The sequence below is a fragment of the Octopus bimaculoides genome, chromosome 25 (assembly GCF_001194135.2).
Source record: "Octopus bimaculoides isolate UCB-OBI-ISO-001 chromosome 25, ASM119413v2, whole genome shotgun sequence".
In the NCBI taxonomy this organism is placed as follows: Eukaryota; Metazoa; Mollusca; class Cephalopoda; order Octopoda; family Octopodidae; genus Octopus; species Octopus bimaculoides.
Window position 1 is genome coordinate 19327351 of NC_069005.1, and position 17228 is coordinate 19344578.

The following is a 17228-nucleotide window of genomic DNA, read 5'->3' on the forward strand; positions in this document are numbered from 1 at the left end:
ATATATATATATATATATATATATATATATATATATATATATGATGGGATATCTATATATATGGTATGTTATATGTTGGGATATATATGTGTATATATATATATCTATGGTTTGGTGTATGTTGAGATATATATATATATATATATATATATATATATGTGTGTGGTAATGATATATGATGGGGTATGTATGCATGCATGTGTGTGTGCATGCACACTAACAGCTTTCAGTCATTCTTCTCTAATTCTATTTATTCAAAAACCCATTTATAATTAGCAATGGTCTCTGAAATTTGTGGCAGAAGTACATTTTGTTCTGAGATGTTTGTGTTTGCCTGTGCACATGCCTGCATGTGTGCATGTAGTGATGAAAGAAATGCAAGCAGATAGTTGTCAAATTTCTGTTGAATTAAAGTGAAATGCTGTTTTGTACATATACCTGTGAATGTGTGTGTGTGTGTATATATATATATATATATATATATATATATATATAGATATAGATATTTATATATAGATATATGTATATATCTGAATAGTAAATAGGCATTCATTTTTGAAAGATTTATTTCTAGAAAATGATGTTGACCGAGGCATTAAGTATTTAGAAGATCTGCCTTGTGCAATTTTTCATAATTTAACCCATTCGGGCATTATACTAATTAGTAGTGTCCACATAAAATGGTGTGTGTGATGTCTATTTACTTTTGGTATGTGTGTGTGTGTGTGTATATATACATATGTATATATGCACACAAATATATAAGCATATGTGTGTGTATGTAATACATTTCTAAACCAAGTGTTACTGAAGATGACATAATTTGTTTTGGTTAAGTCAAAAATATGACTTGCTGTGTAATGTAAGCAAGAGATTTACGGTTCAATTCTTCGTCTGTGGATTTGTTTTTTTGTTTTTTTTTTTCTGATATGAATTTGTTTACAAATGTATGCTTAATATTTTTTTATAACAAAATTTTAGTTACAATATCTGTATAACTATGTATATATATATATATATATATACATATATATATATATATATGTGTGTGTGTGTGTGTGTGTATACACATCTGTATAAACATATGCATGTGTATATATTTGTGTTTATATGCTCATCATGCATATATGTATATATGCTCATGTATGTACATCCATTTGCACATATATATATTCACACACACACATGTACATAGTAAATTGGATGAAGTAGTGTGCCATATTTTGGCCAGTGGGGGCTATCTTAATAAACCAAAATGTTTGGGTCATTTTGGAAAGAATGAATGAAGTATATGGAAAAGGACAAAGAGAAACCCTTTCCCATTTTCTCTCTCAGATTCTGGTGAAAAATAAAATAAAAAATATTTAAAAAAATTTAACAATTGACAATTTAAAAAATATATAAATATATATTTAAGAGAAAAATTATTTTATGTAAAAAAAAAATTAAAAAGTATAAATGCTGAAAAAAAATATATAATTATAAAAAAAACTAATTAGATTTTCTTCTGTAGATTCCTGGAGAAAGGAAGCTGAAAAAAAAAAAGATTTCATGTTTTCTCTACTCTTTTCTCTTTGTCTTTCGTCTTCTCTTTCCTTCTCTCTCAGTAAAGAAAGAGACAGAAATTTCCAATGTAAAAGTAGTTTCAATAATGTTAGAAATTGTTCGTTCCTCCAAAATAGCAAAACCTTCTGCATTTCCAGAAAGCAAAAAAATTTTTAAAAACTAAAAAAATGAAGGTTTAAACTTGAAAAAAAAATACAATTTAACCCCAGCTGTGATATTTTCTGCAATGCTGTTTTTTTTTTAATTCTTTTTTTTCTTCTGTGAATTAAGTGAATTAATTAATACCAGTAAACAGACAGGTGAGAAAATAGACTTTCTGGTCATCCTCTGGACCAGAAACAGACAGGTGAGAGAGCAAATAAACTTTCTGGTGGCCCTCTGATATGGCTACAGAGAACTGAACTATTATTATTATTATTACCTTATGAGAAAATGAAGGATGGAAGCAAAAGAAAGAAAAAAAATTATTGGATGTCGTGTTGGTCATTAATTTATGAATGTATATTTGTTAATGAGTGATTCTGGCTTTGCTGGAGCACTGGCATGAATTGGTGTGTTTGTGTGTGTGCATATTTAATCAGAGGATGTGAGTGTTTAACTACAGAAAGAAACCAAAAAAAAAAAAATCCTGAAAAATACAAAAAGAAAACATGAAAAGCTAATATATATATATGTATGTGTGTGTGTGTGTGTGTGTGTATATATATATATGTATATATGTGTGTGTGTGTGTGTATATATATATATATAAATTAAAAATTTATTCATGCATGGGGAAGTGTATACGGTGAAATTCGAGATGTATTTTAAGAGAAAAAGATATATAATAAAATTTAAATTTACTAATTATATATATATATGTAAGCAAACAAGACATTTTATATTTATTTATATATTTATTTTATTTATTTGCTATTATCAGAGTGAATGTGAAGAACGAAAACAGGTTTATGTAATTTATTACCATTATTATTATTACTGTTAATAGCAATGGTTTGGCTGAATCGTTAAAGCGTCAGAAAATTATCTTGTATTTGTTTCAGCTCTTTATGTTGTAGGTTCAAATTCCACCAAGGTCAAGTTTGCCTTTCATCCCTCCTGGGTTGATAAAATAAAGTACCAATTAAGTACTTAGGTAAATAGTGATGACTAGCCCCCCCCCCCCTTACCTTCAAAATTGCAAGCCTTGTACATAAATTAGAAACAATTACTGTTACTATTACTACCACTATTATTATTATTCAAGGCAGTGAGCTAGCAGAATCGTTGACATGCTGGACGAAATGCTTAGTGGTATTTCACCCATTGTTGTAGTCTGAGTTCAAATTCCGCCAAGGTTGATGTTTGCCTTTCATCCTTTCTGGGTTGATGAAAGAAGTACCAGTTGAGCACTGGGGTTCAATCAACTTAACCCCTCCCACAAAATTACTGGCCAAAAATTTGAAACCATTATTATTGTTACTACTACTAAGGGTGGCAGAATCAGAAAATAAGTTCTGTGCAGTATTTGTTTCCTTACATTTTGAGTTCAAACCCTGTCAAAGTACTAGAGGGACGGATGTAATTGACAAACCTCATTCCTTAAAAATTGCTGGCCTTGTGCCTAAATTAGAAACATTATTGGTAATAGATTGATAGTGTTGTCTAAAATGCCTTGTGGTATTTGTTTTGAGTTTAAATCCCACTAAGGTAGGCTTTGCCTTTCATCCTTCCAAATTAAAGGAGTTTGGAATAATGGACTTTTCCACTGCCTTCCCCCCTCAAAATATGAGGCCCTGTATTAATTCTTAACTTTTGTTATATGGAGGGGGGAGTGAAGACAGAATAGGTTGTTAAAAAGTTTGGGGTGGGTGGGCAAGGAAATAGGTTTTTGGTGGTGGGTGAAAAAGGTTAAAAAAAAACTAGTCCTAAAGATGAGCTTTCACCTGTGTGCTTTGACTTTTCTGTGTCTTTTTATGGCTCGTGTGTGTGTGTGTGTGTGAGTGATCCTTGGCAAGCTGACTGCTTTATAAACTAGTTTCCATCCTGGAAGCTTTAAATCAGAATTGAAACAAGATTTATGAAGCTGTAAGCTAATGAATAATAAAGGGTATATATATATTTATACACACACACACACACCCTTTATGTATATATAATATACCTTTTATATACACACATACATAAACACAATGCACTTTCTTGTTCCTGTGGACACACACACACACACACATGCCTACATATTTAGAATTTCTGAGAATTATTATACACTAAGTTTGGATTAGGGTTCTCATCTTGATTGTTGTAGTTATGTTTTAACCATTGCAGCCTCTACCTTCTTTGGGACAGCAGGAAAGAGCATTATAATAGTTTAAATTGGGAGCACAAGTTAAATTCCTGAGCCAGTCAAACTGATATATATATATATATATATATGTATATATATAAATCTGGTTCAAGAGTAACAAATAGCACCACAAATATTAAGAATAACTAATGGCGAATATCCCTTGTAAGGACAACTGAATGTAAACAATTGACCCTTATGGGGGTGGGTGCTTCTGCAAAAATGTAACTATAACAGTCAAAATGACACTTGTGTGTTCTACACATGTGCTCTGTCATATGTTGTTGTACAGTAAGTGCTTTAAAAAAAGAAAATCTTTATGCAAATGCTATAAATTTTATTAAATAAAAACTGAACTTTGAGTTTTTATTTACATCAAATATTCAGAGTGTGTGTGTGTGTGTCTACACAAAGATATAATTATATTGAATGCATTGAAATAGTTGCTATTCAATTTAGATGAACCTTACTTAAGAGCTGCCTGGAGGTGTCTTCACTTTGTTGGCCCTTGCTGACTCCTTGGACATTTTCTTCTGTCCTACCTGACTCTGAGCAGGAGACAAGATCCATCATTAGCTGAAGCTGTATTATGGACAACATATCAGTTGTTCCCTTCCAAGCTTCTAACAAACATTGAAATTAATATTTCATGCACTTTGTTGTGTTGTGACATTAATAGATTCCTATTTTTGTGTGCATCTAAATTTCATTTAAATATTATTTTACAGTAATTTTGATTGGTTATCACAATTCAACTTATTTTCAAAAGTTTGTATAAGAACTTATCGGCATGTACATCACACACACACACACACACACACACATATAGGTAGAATCAACAAAAAAAAGTACTCCATCTAGTGACTGATAAATATCAATTTAAAACATGACTGAAAGAGCTACTAATAGTTTCATGCTTTTAGTTAAAGTATCATAAAAGCATGGAACTATTAGTAGCTCTTTTGGTTCTGTATCAAATTTGATTCCTTGCAGTGCATCATGTCATTGAGCAAGATTCTTTGTTTCATGGTGCTTCAGCTGGCAAAAATGAGTGGTACCTGTATTTCAAAGGGTCAGCCTTGTCACATCTTGTGTCACGCTGAATCTCCCTGAGAATTACATTAATTTCATGTGCAGGATGTTCTACTGATTGGATCAAGTGGAACCCTCGTAACCAATGGAGTGCCTATTTTATCTATCAATATGTAGACACACACACACCTTGCCTCTTCTCTGTGTGTCCACAGCTGCTGCACACAGCCAGCCATGTTGTGTTAACCCCATCTTCAGAACTTTGACTGTGGACTGAAGTCAATGTTTTGAACAGACAGGCTGCTGTGAGCTTCATGTATTTCAATAGAACAAGGTGGAGTATTTACTTCTGAAAATCAAATTGGTTTTTTTTGTTGTGTTTGTTTGTTTTTTTGTTTTTTTCTTTCTCTCTAAAAACAAAATAAAAATCGATATGTTCACACCTGCATACACCTAATTTTATGTGCATTTATGTGTGTGTGTGTTTTTACAATTTTCATCTTCAGGCAATTATGACTGCATAAAAAGCTTAAGCATTAGAGGTTCAAAGGAAAATATTAAAATGTTTAAAAAACAAAAAAAAAAAAAAACAGCAACCTGTCATCTTTCAAAGTTACAACCATTATTTCTTTATTTTGTTTCAGGTGATGAACAGCAACCTTCAGTTGCCATTCTTCATCTTTGTAATTGTCTGTCTCTGTTTGCTTTCTTTCTTTCTATTCTCCCTTGGCATCTAAGTGTTTCCAGGTTATTAAATTTTTTTTTTTTTTTTTCAAATTGCTGCTGCTGCTGTTTGGCTCCCAGTCAGTCTTGACTGAAGCAAACTATGATCATAGGCATACTAACCATGACCATCTCCCAGGGTAATATTGACTGACAATATTTTTTTTTTGTTTTTTGTTTCAATCATTGAACTACAGCCATGCTGGGGCACTGCCTTGAAAGTGTTTGATCAAACAAGTCAACCCCAGGACTTATTTTAAGTCCTGTACTTATTCTAGTAGCATCTTCACCGAACCACTAAGTTACAGGTGATGTAAACAAACCAGCACTAGTTGTCAAGTCTTGTGGGGACAAACACAAAAGCACACGTGTGTGTGCACACAGACACACGCACACATGTATGTATACACCATGGGCTTCCACAGTTTCTGTCTACCAAATTCACTTACAAGGCATTGGTCAGCCTGGACTGTAGAAGACACTTGCTCAAAGTGTCACCCACTGGGGACTGAACTCAGTTGCATATGCTTGCAAAGCAAATTTCTTAACATCATGGCTATGCTAAGTTGGGTTGTTGTTTTTTTTATCTTTGTATGACAGGACACAATTGATTTTGTGGGTCATGGTGGAATAGAAATAAATTGGAACCTGATTTTTTTTTTTTTTTTTTTTTAACTACTTAGGACTAATGGAACCATTTCCCAACAGTGTCATTCCTGGAATTTTGTTTTCACTATTTTTGACATTCTGTTTTGAGCAAAATCTAGTGTTTGTTTTACCTCCAGTAAAACTTTCAGTAAACCTTGAGGAGTACATTTAACTGACTCCATAATATGCTTGTTAATCTGAAAATCTCTACCAGATTAGGTGTTATCTGGAAGGAACCAGCTCACAGATTGACTTGATCTAGCTTGGTTCCATGTGGTGATGTCTTAGTTTCTTTGCACAAAATATCCACAACAAGAGCATCTTTTTGAGCCTCACTTATCACAAAACCAATTGTTGCCTTTGTGGTAGCACCAAGTGGATTTGTTGTTATAACCTGTTGTAATATTTCTGGCAAAAGAACATTCTCAAGCATTCTAGCCGTTCTTAGATTGGATACTACAGAATGAGCCCACAAATCCAAAGATTTGTTTTTTGGGGTTGGAGAAATCCTTTAAATAAGGAGCATAGGATTCCTTACCTCCTTTCTCAGTTTCTGCAGGATTCTAATATCATTAACAACTATTTTAATGAGGACCAGCAGCATGATGTTGGTAATGTGTTTCCCTGTGATTGATGCCAAGTGTCCTAAATCATGCAGAATGGGCCAATTTGCAAATCTCGATTGAACAGCACAGCTGACAGCTGCTATTAAACCCTAACCCTAACCCCAGTCTTCCAGGTAATCCTGGTTTACTGGGGATCCACTCTTGGCTGGTTCTTTTTGTGACTAAAAGGACCACCTTCACAATGATTTGGATCTTAACACAGTTGTAAATTAATAAAGTTGATTCAGTTTATATGTAGGAATCATCTGATACATGGTGGCACACCAGAAAAAAATGCCCCCCAAGACAATCTCCAGGGTTCAAGTTCCATCATGGAGTTCATGCATAAATGATATGGGTGATCTCAGAGCCCTAAAGAGGTCAACCATATGTATAATTGATCCATTTGTCCTTATAGTAATTCCAAAAGATTCCCGCACACCCAAACAAAGTTTCCGTAAATCCCTATATGGCTACTACCATGTAATCAATCTGACAGGGACTTCCTTCCAGAAGAGTAACTTTGATATGCTGTCCTAGTTTCGATAGGAAGGTCAGGTTTGCTGGGGTGATTGGCAAAATATACATTGGGGTATTTGCCTGGTGAGCCAGAAGTATCCACTGCTTGAAAGTTCCCTGCAACTGCACAAATTTTCACCATCCTTGAATAGCATAAAAATCAGTTGACACATAACTTTATGGATGTCTATGTAATGTTATGAAGGAGGTAGTTGATTGTGATTAGCCAAAAGGGTTTCGGCTGCATCAATAATTTAGTCATGCTCCCTTATTGATGCACGAAATATTTATCTTCCCTGGCTTCATTTCATTCTTCCATGTGATGGCAAATATGACCCAAAGAATGTTTTTTAAACAGCAGTAATTATACTAATGTAGTTTAAGACTGGTTTATTTTGATGGATTTGGTGGGCAAAGGGGAAAGATAAGCAAAAATACACTCACACACACAAACGTACACAAGCTGAGCACTGGCCCTCAATAGACTTTAAAGGGCTTCGGGAATGAGGCCTAATTGTGCGTATATACACTCACTCACTCTTAAAAGACTATCAGAGGTTAAGGAATACTGTAGGGATATGCATATGTATGTATATAATCTCCACACACACGTGTGTGTAGATATGTTTACATGTAATATAAAATCAGCCAAATGTACAAATAATCAGATAACCCATGGAAGAGTATCTGATTCTCAGTTAACTGAAAAATTTTTGTTTGGGGTGTTTTCCCTAAACAAAAATACATCACCACCACCAACTACAAACTAAACAGATGATTAACAAGCTATTTATCCAAGGGCCCATTTCTCTTCCTATCTCTTTAAGGTTATATAAATTCTGTATATGTATGTGTGAAAAGGAGGCACCAATTATGAAATTGAAGTGCACACACACTTATATAGATAGAAAATCACAGACACTTTATTCTTGTTGATGGTAGCCATCCATGACCATCCTGTCATTTTAAAAGTATATCTAGGAATATATTATCCAGCATGTCCATTCTTTTCCACCTAAATTTGGAAGAGGGGGGGGTTGGCTGTTTCCTAGTATGTGATCTTATAGGAACTAACTCCTCCTCATTTATTTAATGTATCAGTTCTGCCTGGTTATTTTTGATTCCAGTCACAACCACATATAGCAGCAGCAGTACAAAAAAAAAAATTTTTTTTTTAAGACTTTCTGGATAGCCACCTTATTGTTTCCCCCCACCCCACCTACTCTAGCCAGGTTTGTTCTACATGTTATTTGTTGCCTACAATAATAATATTTGTTGTTTTGAATTTTTTCCCTCTCCTCCACCACCTTTATATTTTTTCATTGAATTTTTTTTTTTAAATCCTATCCCCTCTAAAAAATTTCAAATAAAAGGCAATATACTACTTGCTTATACGTACATATGTATGTGTATATATATTGTGTATGTACATACACACTCACACACAATGCGTGGTGTGTGTGTGTAATTTCTGTTGACTTTATTTTTTAATTTTTTTTTTTAAATACAATTCTGTGGGAACATTCAAATGTACAACAACTACAAGAAAAAGAAATCATTAAAAAATATATTGAAAAAAAAAGTGTTTAAAAAAAAAAAAATGGCAGCTGCCAACCTCAACTTAGCAGAACTGACTGAACTGATATCATGGTTACACAGGAAAGTGTACTCTGATATCTACATACATACTTCACTTGCTATACATACGTATACACACACCACTTCTACACATGCTTTCCTTCCTCTTACAACATTACCAATCAAAAAAAGAAACCCCATGTGCATATATATATATATATATATATATATATATATATATATATATATATATATATATATATATATATATATATATATATATGTGTGTGTGTGTGTGTACATACATGTGTATATGTACATGCATACATAATGGAACTTGCAGGTAAGATTATTAACTGTGAACATTTAATAAACAGCAAAAATTTCACCCGGAATTTTTTTCCCCCCTCCTTGCAACTTGATGGACAATTCTCCCTACCCCCCTTTTTAAAAAAAAAAAAAATCTGACTCCACATCAAGTCATTTGTACTTTTTGACTGTTTGTTCTGGACAGTTTTACCATTTTGCTTCAAGTGCTTCTGTTACTTCAAAACATGCCAGAAGCAGTCTCCCCCCTTCGATTACCAATGAGGTAAGTTGTAAAAAGAATCCTTTGTCTCTTCTTCTATAACTGATCTCTCAGTATATATTTTCAGTTTCTGCCAGTTTTGTTTAGTTGTGATCCTCAGGGGCTTTGGTTTAAACTCCAGTCTATCCTTTCAAACATGACATTAATCATTTTGATACTAACCCACCCGAAACCATCCTCGGTTCTGTTACACAAATCTCTTTTAATCTTTTAGCATTCAAACTGGCCATATCAGGCCCAAATATTCTACTTCTGACCAGATCAGGCCTCTCGCACCTACCTTACAATGTCACTTGTAAAATAAACAATTGCATCATCAAAATCTCAAAGCTCTGAGATAATGCATGATTAATTCAAAACAATGTAAATAAATAGGGATCACATTTGACAAAGTAATCTGAATGCTAATGGGTTAAAAGTGATCTCAATGCAAACTTTTGATGTTTCATGTTAATTTATGTTCCAAACATCAACATTTGACAAAGTTATTTTACTAAATTTTTCATCATTTTCAAAATGAAATGAAACAAAGGCAGTGTCTTTTAACAGAAATACAATACTAAAAGGGTTGAATTTAATTTGCATTACTTGTGGTGCTTTATTAAGGGAGGAACGTGTACAAACTCCACACACTTCTCTTTTTATCCTCCTGGGGCAAACAAAAAATATAGGAAGAAAAACATAATCCTGGTTAATATACATTATTATTAAGGTGACAAGCTGGCAGAATCGTTAGCACAGCAGGAAAAATGCTTAGCAGTATTTTATCTGTGTTTATGTTCTTAGTTCAAATTCTACCAAAGTCAACTTTGTCTTTCATCCTTTCAAGGTCACTTAAATAAGTACCAGTTACACACTGAGGTCAATGTAATCAATTAGCCCCATTCCCCCACCTCTCCAGATTTCAGGCCTTGTGCCTATAGTAGAAAGGATTATTATTTTAAAGAGAGGAATTGACAGGATTAGGAAAATGATACCCTGCTGTTCAAGTCCTGCCTTTCATCCCTTCGGGGTTGATAAAATAAAATACCAATCGAATAATGGAGTCATTGGTATCGACTAACATCCTCTCCTATAAAAAAATCAGAAATTAATATCGTTAGCATGTTGGGTGAAATGCTTTCGTCTGTCTCTACGTTCTGAGTTCACACTCTTCAAAGGTCAACTTTACTTTTCATCCTATCAGGGTCAATAAAATAAGTACTATTTGAGCAGTGGGGTCAATGTAATTGACTTATCCCTCCCCCTAAATTTGAAACTATTATTAGTAAGATGGTAAGTCAGCAGAACCATTAGCGCACTGAACAAAACGCTTGGCAGCATTTTGTCTGTCTTTACATTCTGAGTTCAAATTCCACCAAACTCAACTTCACCTTTCATTTTTGGGGGGATAGATGAAATAAGTACCAGTTGTGCACTGGGGTTGATGTAATTGACTAGCACCCAAAATTTCAAGCCTTGTACCTACAGTAGAAAGAATTGTGTAAAAAAAGTGCAGACTCTCTAACTGTGGAGGGAACCTGTAAAAGAGATAGACTCAGGAAGACATGGGACAAGATGGTGACTGTGATGTTTGGCAATTTGCTGTGCTTGAGAAGACTCATCAGGCCAAGTGAAATCCTAGTTGTAGCCTGTGCTGGTGACATGCAAAAGGCACCCACTACATTCTCAGGCTGGTGTTAGGAAGGACATCAAGCCATAGAAACCAAGCCAAAATCAAATCTGGAACCTGATGCAGCTCTCCAGCTTACCAGTTCCAGTCAATCTGTCTAACCCATGCCAGTATAGAAAGCAGATATTAAATAAGTGCCAGTTTTCCAAGTATTGATTCAGTGAATGTGTGGTTTGGATAAGAAATTTACTTTGTAACTGTGAGGTTTTGAAGTCAGTCTTAATGTGCAGCTCCTCGGTATGTACTAGCTTTGGGTTAACCAAAGCCTTGGAGGTGAAATTCTGTAGATGGAAAGGTCATGGAGATCATCAAAGAGACTGTTCTAGTCCTTAAATGGTAGGCTTAATCTGTCATCTGTTTAACACCACCACCTTGCCATTGGATATCTTTAGCAGAGTCTGCTCCATTGTAAGCATTCAGATCAGGCCTCAGGTCCAGCGGTAACTCTCTTCCCCGTAGTTTTGAGCTGACCAAAGCCTTATTAGTAATTTGTTAGACGAAAGCTGTAAGAAGCTCATCATGTATGTGTGCATGTTTGAGTCTCCTTGTTTTGACATCACATGATGGTTGTATGCAAGCATCAACGTCATAAAAGTAGTGTCCTTCATTTCCAATCTGTGTAAACATGTCAGGCCATAGAGATATATTAGCTTGCTTAGAAATTCAGCCTCAGCGAAAAATGGATGTCGAAACAATAATGATGATGACAGTTGTAAAAGGGATTACATGAAATGTGAACTAACGCAAAAGGCTGGGAGTGCCAAGAGAATGGTTCGTTTCAGTTAGACACAAGAACACTTGCTTTTTGCATTCTTATTAAGTTACTATTGTTCATTTTATATTTTATAAGATGAATGACAAATGATACTCCTTTCTACTGAAATTTGTGTGTTGGGGGAGGTGCTAGTCTATTTCATCAACTCCAGCACTCACCTAGTACTTAGGTTATCAACCCTGAAAGGATAAAAGAAAAGTCAACTTCAGCAACATTTGAACTCATAATTTAAAGCTTATCTAATGCTGTAACTATTCTACCAGCTTGGAAACTTGACCCCAGCTGGATTTGAACTCAGAATGTTAAATACTGAAGAAAATTCCCCTGGCATTTTCTCTGATGCTTTAATGTCCTAACTGTATTAAATAATATAATCCATTCATAGATTTTTTTTTTCTTTATCTATTTCTTCCTTTGTATTTATTTAATTTGTTTTGCTTTTTTTTCTTTCTTTTATTCATTTTACAGAAGTTTATCTACTTCAGAGACTTTGTTAACCCGTCTATAGAAATTTAACTACCCAAACAAAGATTTCCGATTCTTGGGCAATACAAGGAATTATGCAGTGCAGTGGCTTTGTTTGCAAGAGAGATACAGAGAGAGAAGAAGCATGATTTGAGGATGCCAGGCTGAAAACGGGAAGAGTGGCGGGAAAAGAGTCACGGTTGCTATTTTATTTTTTTTTTAAACCTCAAATGAAACTGAGCTGGCATCATAAACATACGGCAACTGAAATTTCAAACTTTAAAAGCAAGCTGTAACTCCATCCTGCCATATTTTATTTGCGATAAATCCCTCTGTCCTTTTTCTTTTTTTGGTTGGTTGCATGGTTGTTTAAGGGGACTGGCTAGAAGCTAAGAAAATCTCATTCCCACCCATCCAGTCATTTTTGTTATATTTTGACATTATATGTTCTTATATGCAGAGAGGAAAATAAATTAAATTCACTTACCATGAGGTCAACCACTCCGTTCTAGTGCCAGGAAGGCAGCGCATCTTAAGGGGAGACAACTCCTCTCAGTCTTAAGGGAGACAACTCAATCCCTTCCCTCCTCACTCCCAAAAAGAAAAAAAATTACCAGAAACTTCTCAATAGCTTTTGATTTAAACCAAACAGAAAAAAAAAAAAAAAAAAAAAAGGAAATACCTTCATAGATATGGGTATTGAGTGAAGAGGGTAAATTATAAGATACCACAAAGAGAGCAGTACAATATTCTCTAAAATTGAGTTCTGCTCTTAATAATGTTTAAATCAAAGAGACATTACTGCAATGTCGGCAAAACATTATTTTCGTCAGTGAATTTGATTTTCTAATAGTTTCCCCAACATCAAAGAATATCAAATAAACTCTGAGGAATTAAAGAAATTGTGATCATTATTTATTTATTTATTCATTCACTTATTTTAATGTACTGCTTTTGTTATCTCTCTTTTATTTACAAGGAATGGAAAATTTCATTTGTCATCCAATTTAAAAACCACCAGCTGGCCATGGGATGCCTTTTAATGGAGGGTTCCCTGTGGCAAATATTCAGGCACCAGGCCTCCTAACTTCCTCCTATCGGCCTCTGATGTTTTGACAAGGCCTGCTTTTCTTGTGATTAATCCGCAGTTTATATATATATAAACATTATCAACCACATATAATTAACATATACTCTTTGTGTATTTGCTGGTAGGCTGTGAATTGGCATGGTGGAGAAAACTTTCTCAAAGTGCCAGGTGGTAAAACACTTGAAAGTCATAGACAGAAGTGATAATATATACAAAGTCCTTGTTTAGTATAAATATAGGATATTTTCAGAGAAGCACTCAACCCAACTTCTGGGCTATTAACACTCAGATTCCAGGCTAATACCGAAATTAAAGACAAAGAAATGCTTAATACATCTTTGGATGTGTCAGATGTTCCAAGTGCACTTTGAACATCCTTTTTAGATTTACTAACAACCATAATGGGGAAATCTACATCTGATCAAATGATATGAACTTGTGTTTGACATAATTTCTCATAGAAATTCTCTTACATTTTCTCGGTTTATCAAAACCAATAATACTACTTAGTACAGTAGTACACAAATGACTAGATTGGAAAATGATAATCTACATGCAGCTCTAAATTAAAAACAGCAGCAGTTGTCCATCTATTTATAATCACAAGTATACTATATGCAGTGGCAGCAGTAGCACTGCTCATATCTGAGTTCAATTCATCTGATGCCTTGATGATGCTTAAACCTGACTTGGCTCAGAAGTCCAAGTTGGGGATGGAAGTCTCGAGCATCGATCTCGTGGCAGAACTGGTGCTGGTTGTCTTGGCTGAAATTGCAAGTCTTTCTCCTCTCCTCAAAAGTAGACCTGTCGAAATGAATTTGAATTGTTCTTTGCCAGGATATATGGTCAGCAGCGTCTGTTTCCCATTATTACAATAGAATAGTTTTGGTGAAGCATTGTGTGGTATTGCTTTAAAGAGATTCATTGCATGAGGCCAGAACACTTCAAGAAGGTATAAAGTAAACTACAAAAGGAAAATGAAACTAAGTTGCAGTTTTACCTTGTATTTCTATGTATCTTCATAACCTCAGAATACAGAGATACAAGATGTTTTTCTTTTCCTTTTGTAGTTTACTTTGTACTGTCTTGTATTTATTGTTCTGACTTTACACAACAAATCTTTAAAAAATATATATTAGCAACAGAGGTGATATTTATTTTATATAATATGTTTTTCCATACATCATCCTGTGATGCACCTGGACATGTCATGAGTGACATTTCCTGGGGTCAATAGGCGTTTTGAGTCTTTCAACTGGTACGTTTAGCCAGGTTTGATTAAGGCCCAGCTTGTGTCCAGTTATCACTGCCCCTCAAGTGCCAGCACCTCTTAATCCACACTCACTTTAACCCTTTAGTGTTTAAACCAGCCCAAACTGGCCACCTAACACTAAGCTACATTGACATTCTGGAAATAAACAATCACATCATTGAAACCTCAAAGCTATAAGATAATGCATGATTAATGCAAAACAATTTGAATGAAGAAGCATTACATTTGACAGAGTAATCTGAACATTAAAGATTTAAGGCATCCACTGCTGCTTCTACAGCCAATTTGATGGCCTTCCCTGGTGGAGAGGTGGGAAGATCAAAATGACATGATCTGGTGGTCTTGGTGCTAGAGATGGCATTTTGATGCATTTTGCTCCAAAAGCCAATATGAGAGTTTCTCTTATAGTACCTACCACAAGTGGGGATAAGTATTACCTCTCGATATTTATTTGCAACTATTTCGTGCAAAAGAAGCAGTAATAAATAGCTGTGTATCATATTTCATTTAAATACATTACAAAAAGCAAATTTACTGCAATGGTCATCTGGAGATTAATATCCCATATAGACATGCTGTGTTTAAAAACACTATATATATATATATAAATAGCAGATGAAAGTTATCCTGACGACGAGTGGTGATGATGCTAGATACACATTTCTGCCTCAGTTTGTCAGTAACATGTACTCAGTCTATTGCATACTAAGACAAAATTTGCCATTGATGTACAAAAACAGTGAATGAAGAATCATTGATATGAGGAATGGCCTAACTGCTGATATTATCTCTGGATGAATACCACAGTAAATTTGTTCTTTGTGATGTATTTTCATTGAGTATGATACTCAGAAGGATATATTATACTTGCTTTCAACTGTAAAAACTGGTATGTGACTTATCCATAAGCAATTATGGTATGTGTGTGTGACTATACACATGTATATATCTTCAAGGATATGACAAAAGAGAATATACTGCCTTTTAATGACTCTGAGTGGGGGACACTGCTTACAACTTTTCTGCAGACTGCTCCTGACTTATGGAATGGTTAGGGAAGAATCCACAGCTCCCTTCTTTTTCTGTTTTTGTTGTTGTAGGAAGAAGTGCACCAACCAAGATGTTTGAACTATGATCCATTAAAAACTGAAAGCCTAACCATAGAATGGTGAGCTCAAAGACACTCAAGTCTCAGGTGGTGGCCAGCCAGTAGAAGAACCAAGTCCACCAGCTTTTCTATTCACTGTTTGTATAAAGTTAACGTGGTTGCTTCTATATTGCCATATGGTCTGCTAGAAATAGCAGCCAAATCTCCTGTGTTGAGAAATATGTATACATATAGGCGCAGGCATGGCTGTGTGGTAAGAAGCTTGCTTCCCAGCCACATGGTTTTGGGTTCAGTCCCAGTGCATGGCACCTTGGGCAAGTGTCTTCTACTATAGCCTCAGGTTGACCAAAGTCTTGTGAGTGGATTTGGTTGACAGAAACTGAAAGAAGCCCATCATATATGCAGGGTGGGTGAAAAGTAAGTAGGCATTAAAAATTGGTAATAAAATCCATATTCTTTTTACAAATTTATTAAAGCAAATGATACATGTTCCTTATTACATGGGAAAATGAAAGTAAATCTTCATATTTCAACTTAAGCACCAGTGGTATCAATCAGTTTCCTCAAACGGCCAGGGATGGAACAAATAACCTGAAGGACGTTGTCTGAGATATCATTGAGAACCTCCTGCATCCATGTCTCCAAGTCCTCCAGAGTGTGAGGTTTTGTCTTGTACACTTCTTTTGTGTAACACCACAGGTAAAAATCACATGGAGTGAGATCTAGACTTCTGCAGTCACAGTCTTAAGGTTTTAGCTCCTGCCTGTAATGGGGTTTCCACAGACGAAAGTTCAGTTCTTTATGCAACACCGTACATATTGTGTGTCTTGTTAGTCCACTTTCATAAGTGGCTTCACATGTTGGTTTTTGTGGGCTACGATTAAACATTTCCTGTACTGTTGCCACATTCTCCGCTGATCAGGATGTGGTTACAGAGCCCATGGTCATCAGCTTTGCATGACAACTTTTTATTGTCTCTGGACATAGTGCTGCATACTTACCTTTCCATGTATGCCACCATCTCTGAACCAAAACAATGGAATTCCACACTTCATAGCATGCTGCTATCTTACCTTGCTCCTGAACAGTCAAGCAACCAGCCATCTGGAAAATAAGAAATTCCCATTAGTGTTGTCAGATCTGTTCAGTTTAGCTCACAGATTTTTTTAACTAAATAGTTTGAAACTGTATACTGGTGTAATTTCTCATGCAGAACACAGTTTACTTTGAACATTTTTGACAAAATTTCGTATTTTAGA

The 17228-nt window shown here is 34.9% G+C and overlaps 1 long non-coding RNA gene across 1 annotated transcript; it reads left to right on the plus strand.

The window, feature by feature from the left end:
- Window positions 1-13: 13 nt before the first annotated feature.
- Window positions 14-13177, plus strand: LOC106874419 (uncharacterized). Its single transcript, XR_001410005.2, has 2 exons — window positions 14-9589; window positions 12502-13177. It is a non-coding gene; the product is annotated as an uncharacterized LOC106874419 (long non-coding RNA).
- The last annotated feature ends 4051 nt before the right edge of the window (window positions 13178-17228 follow it).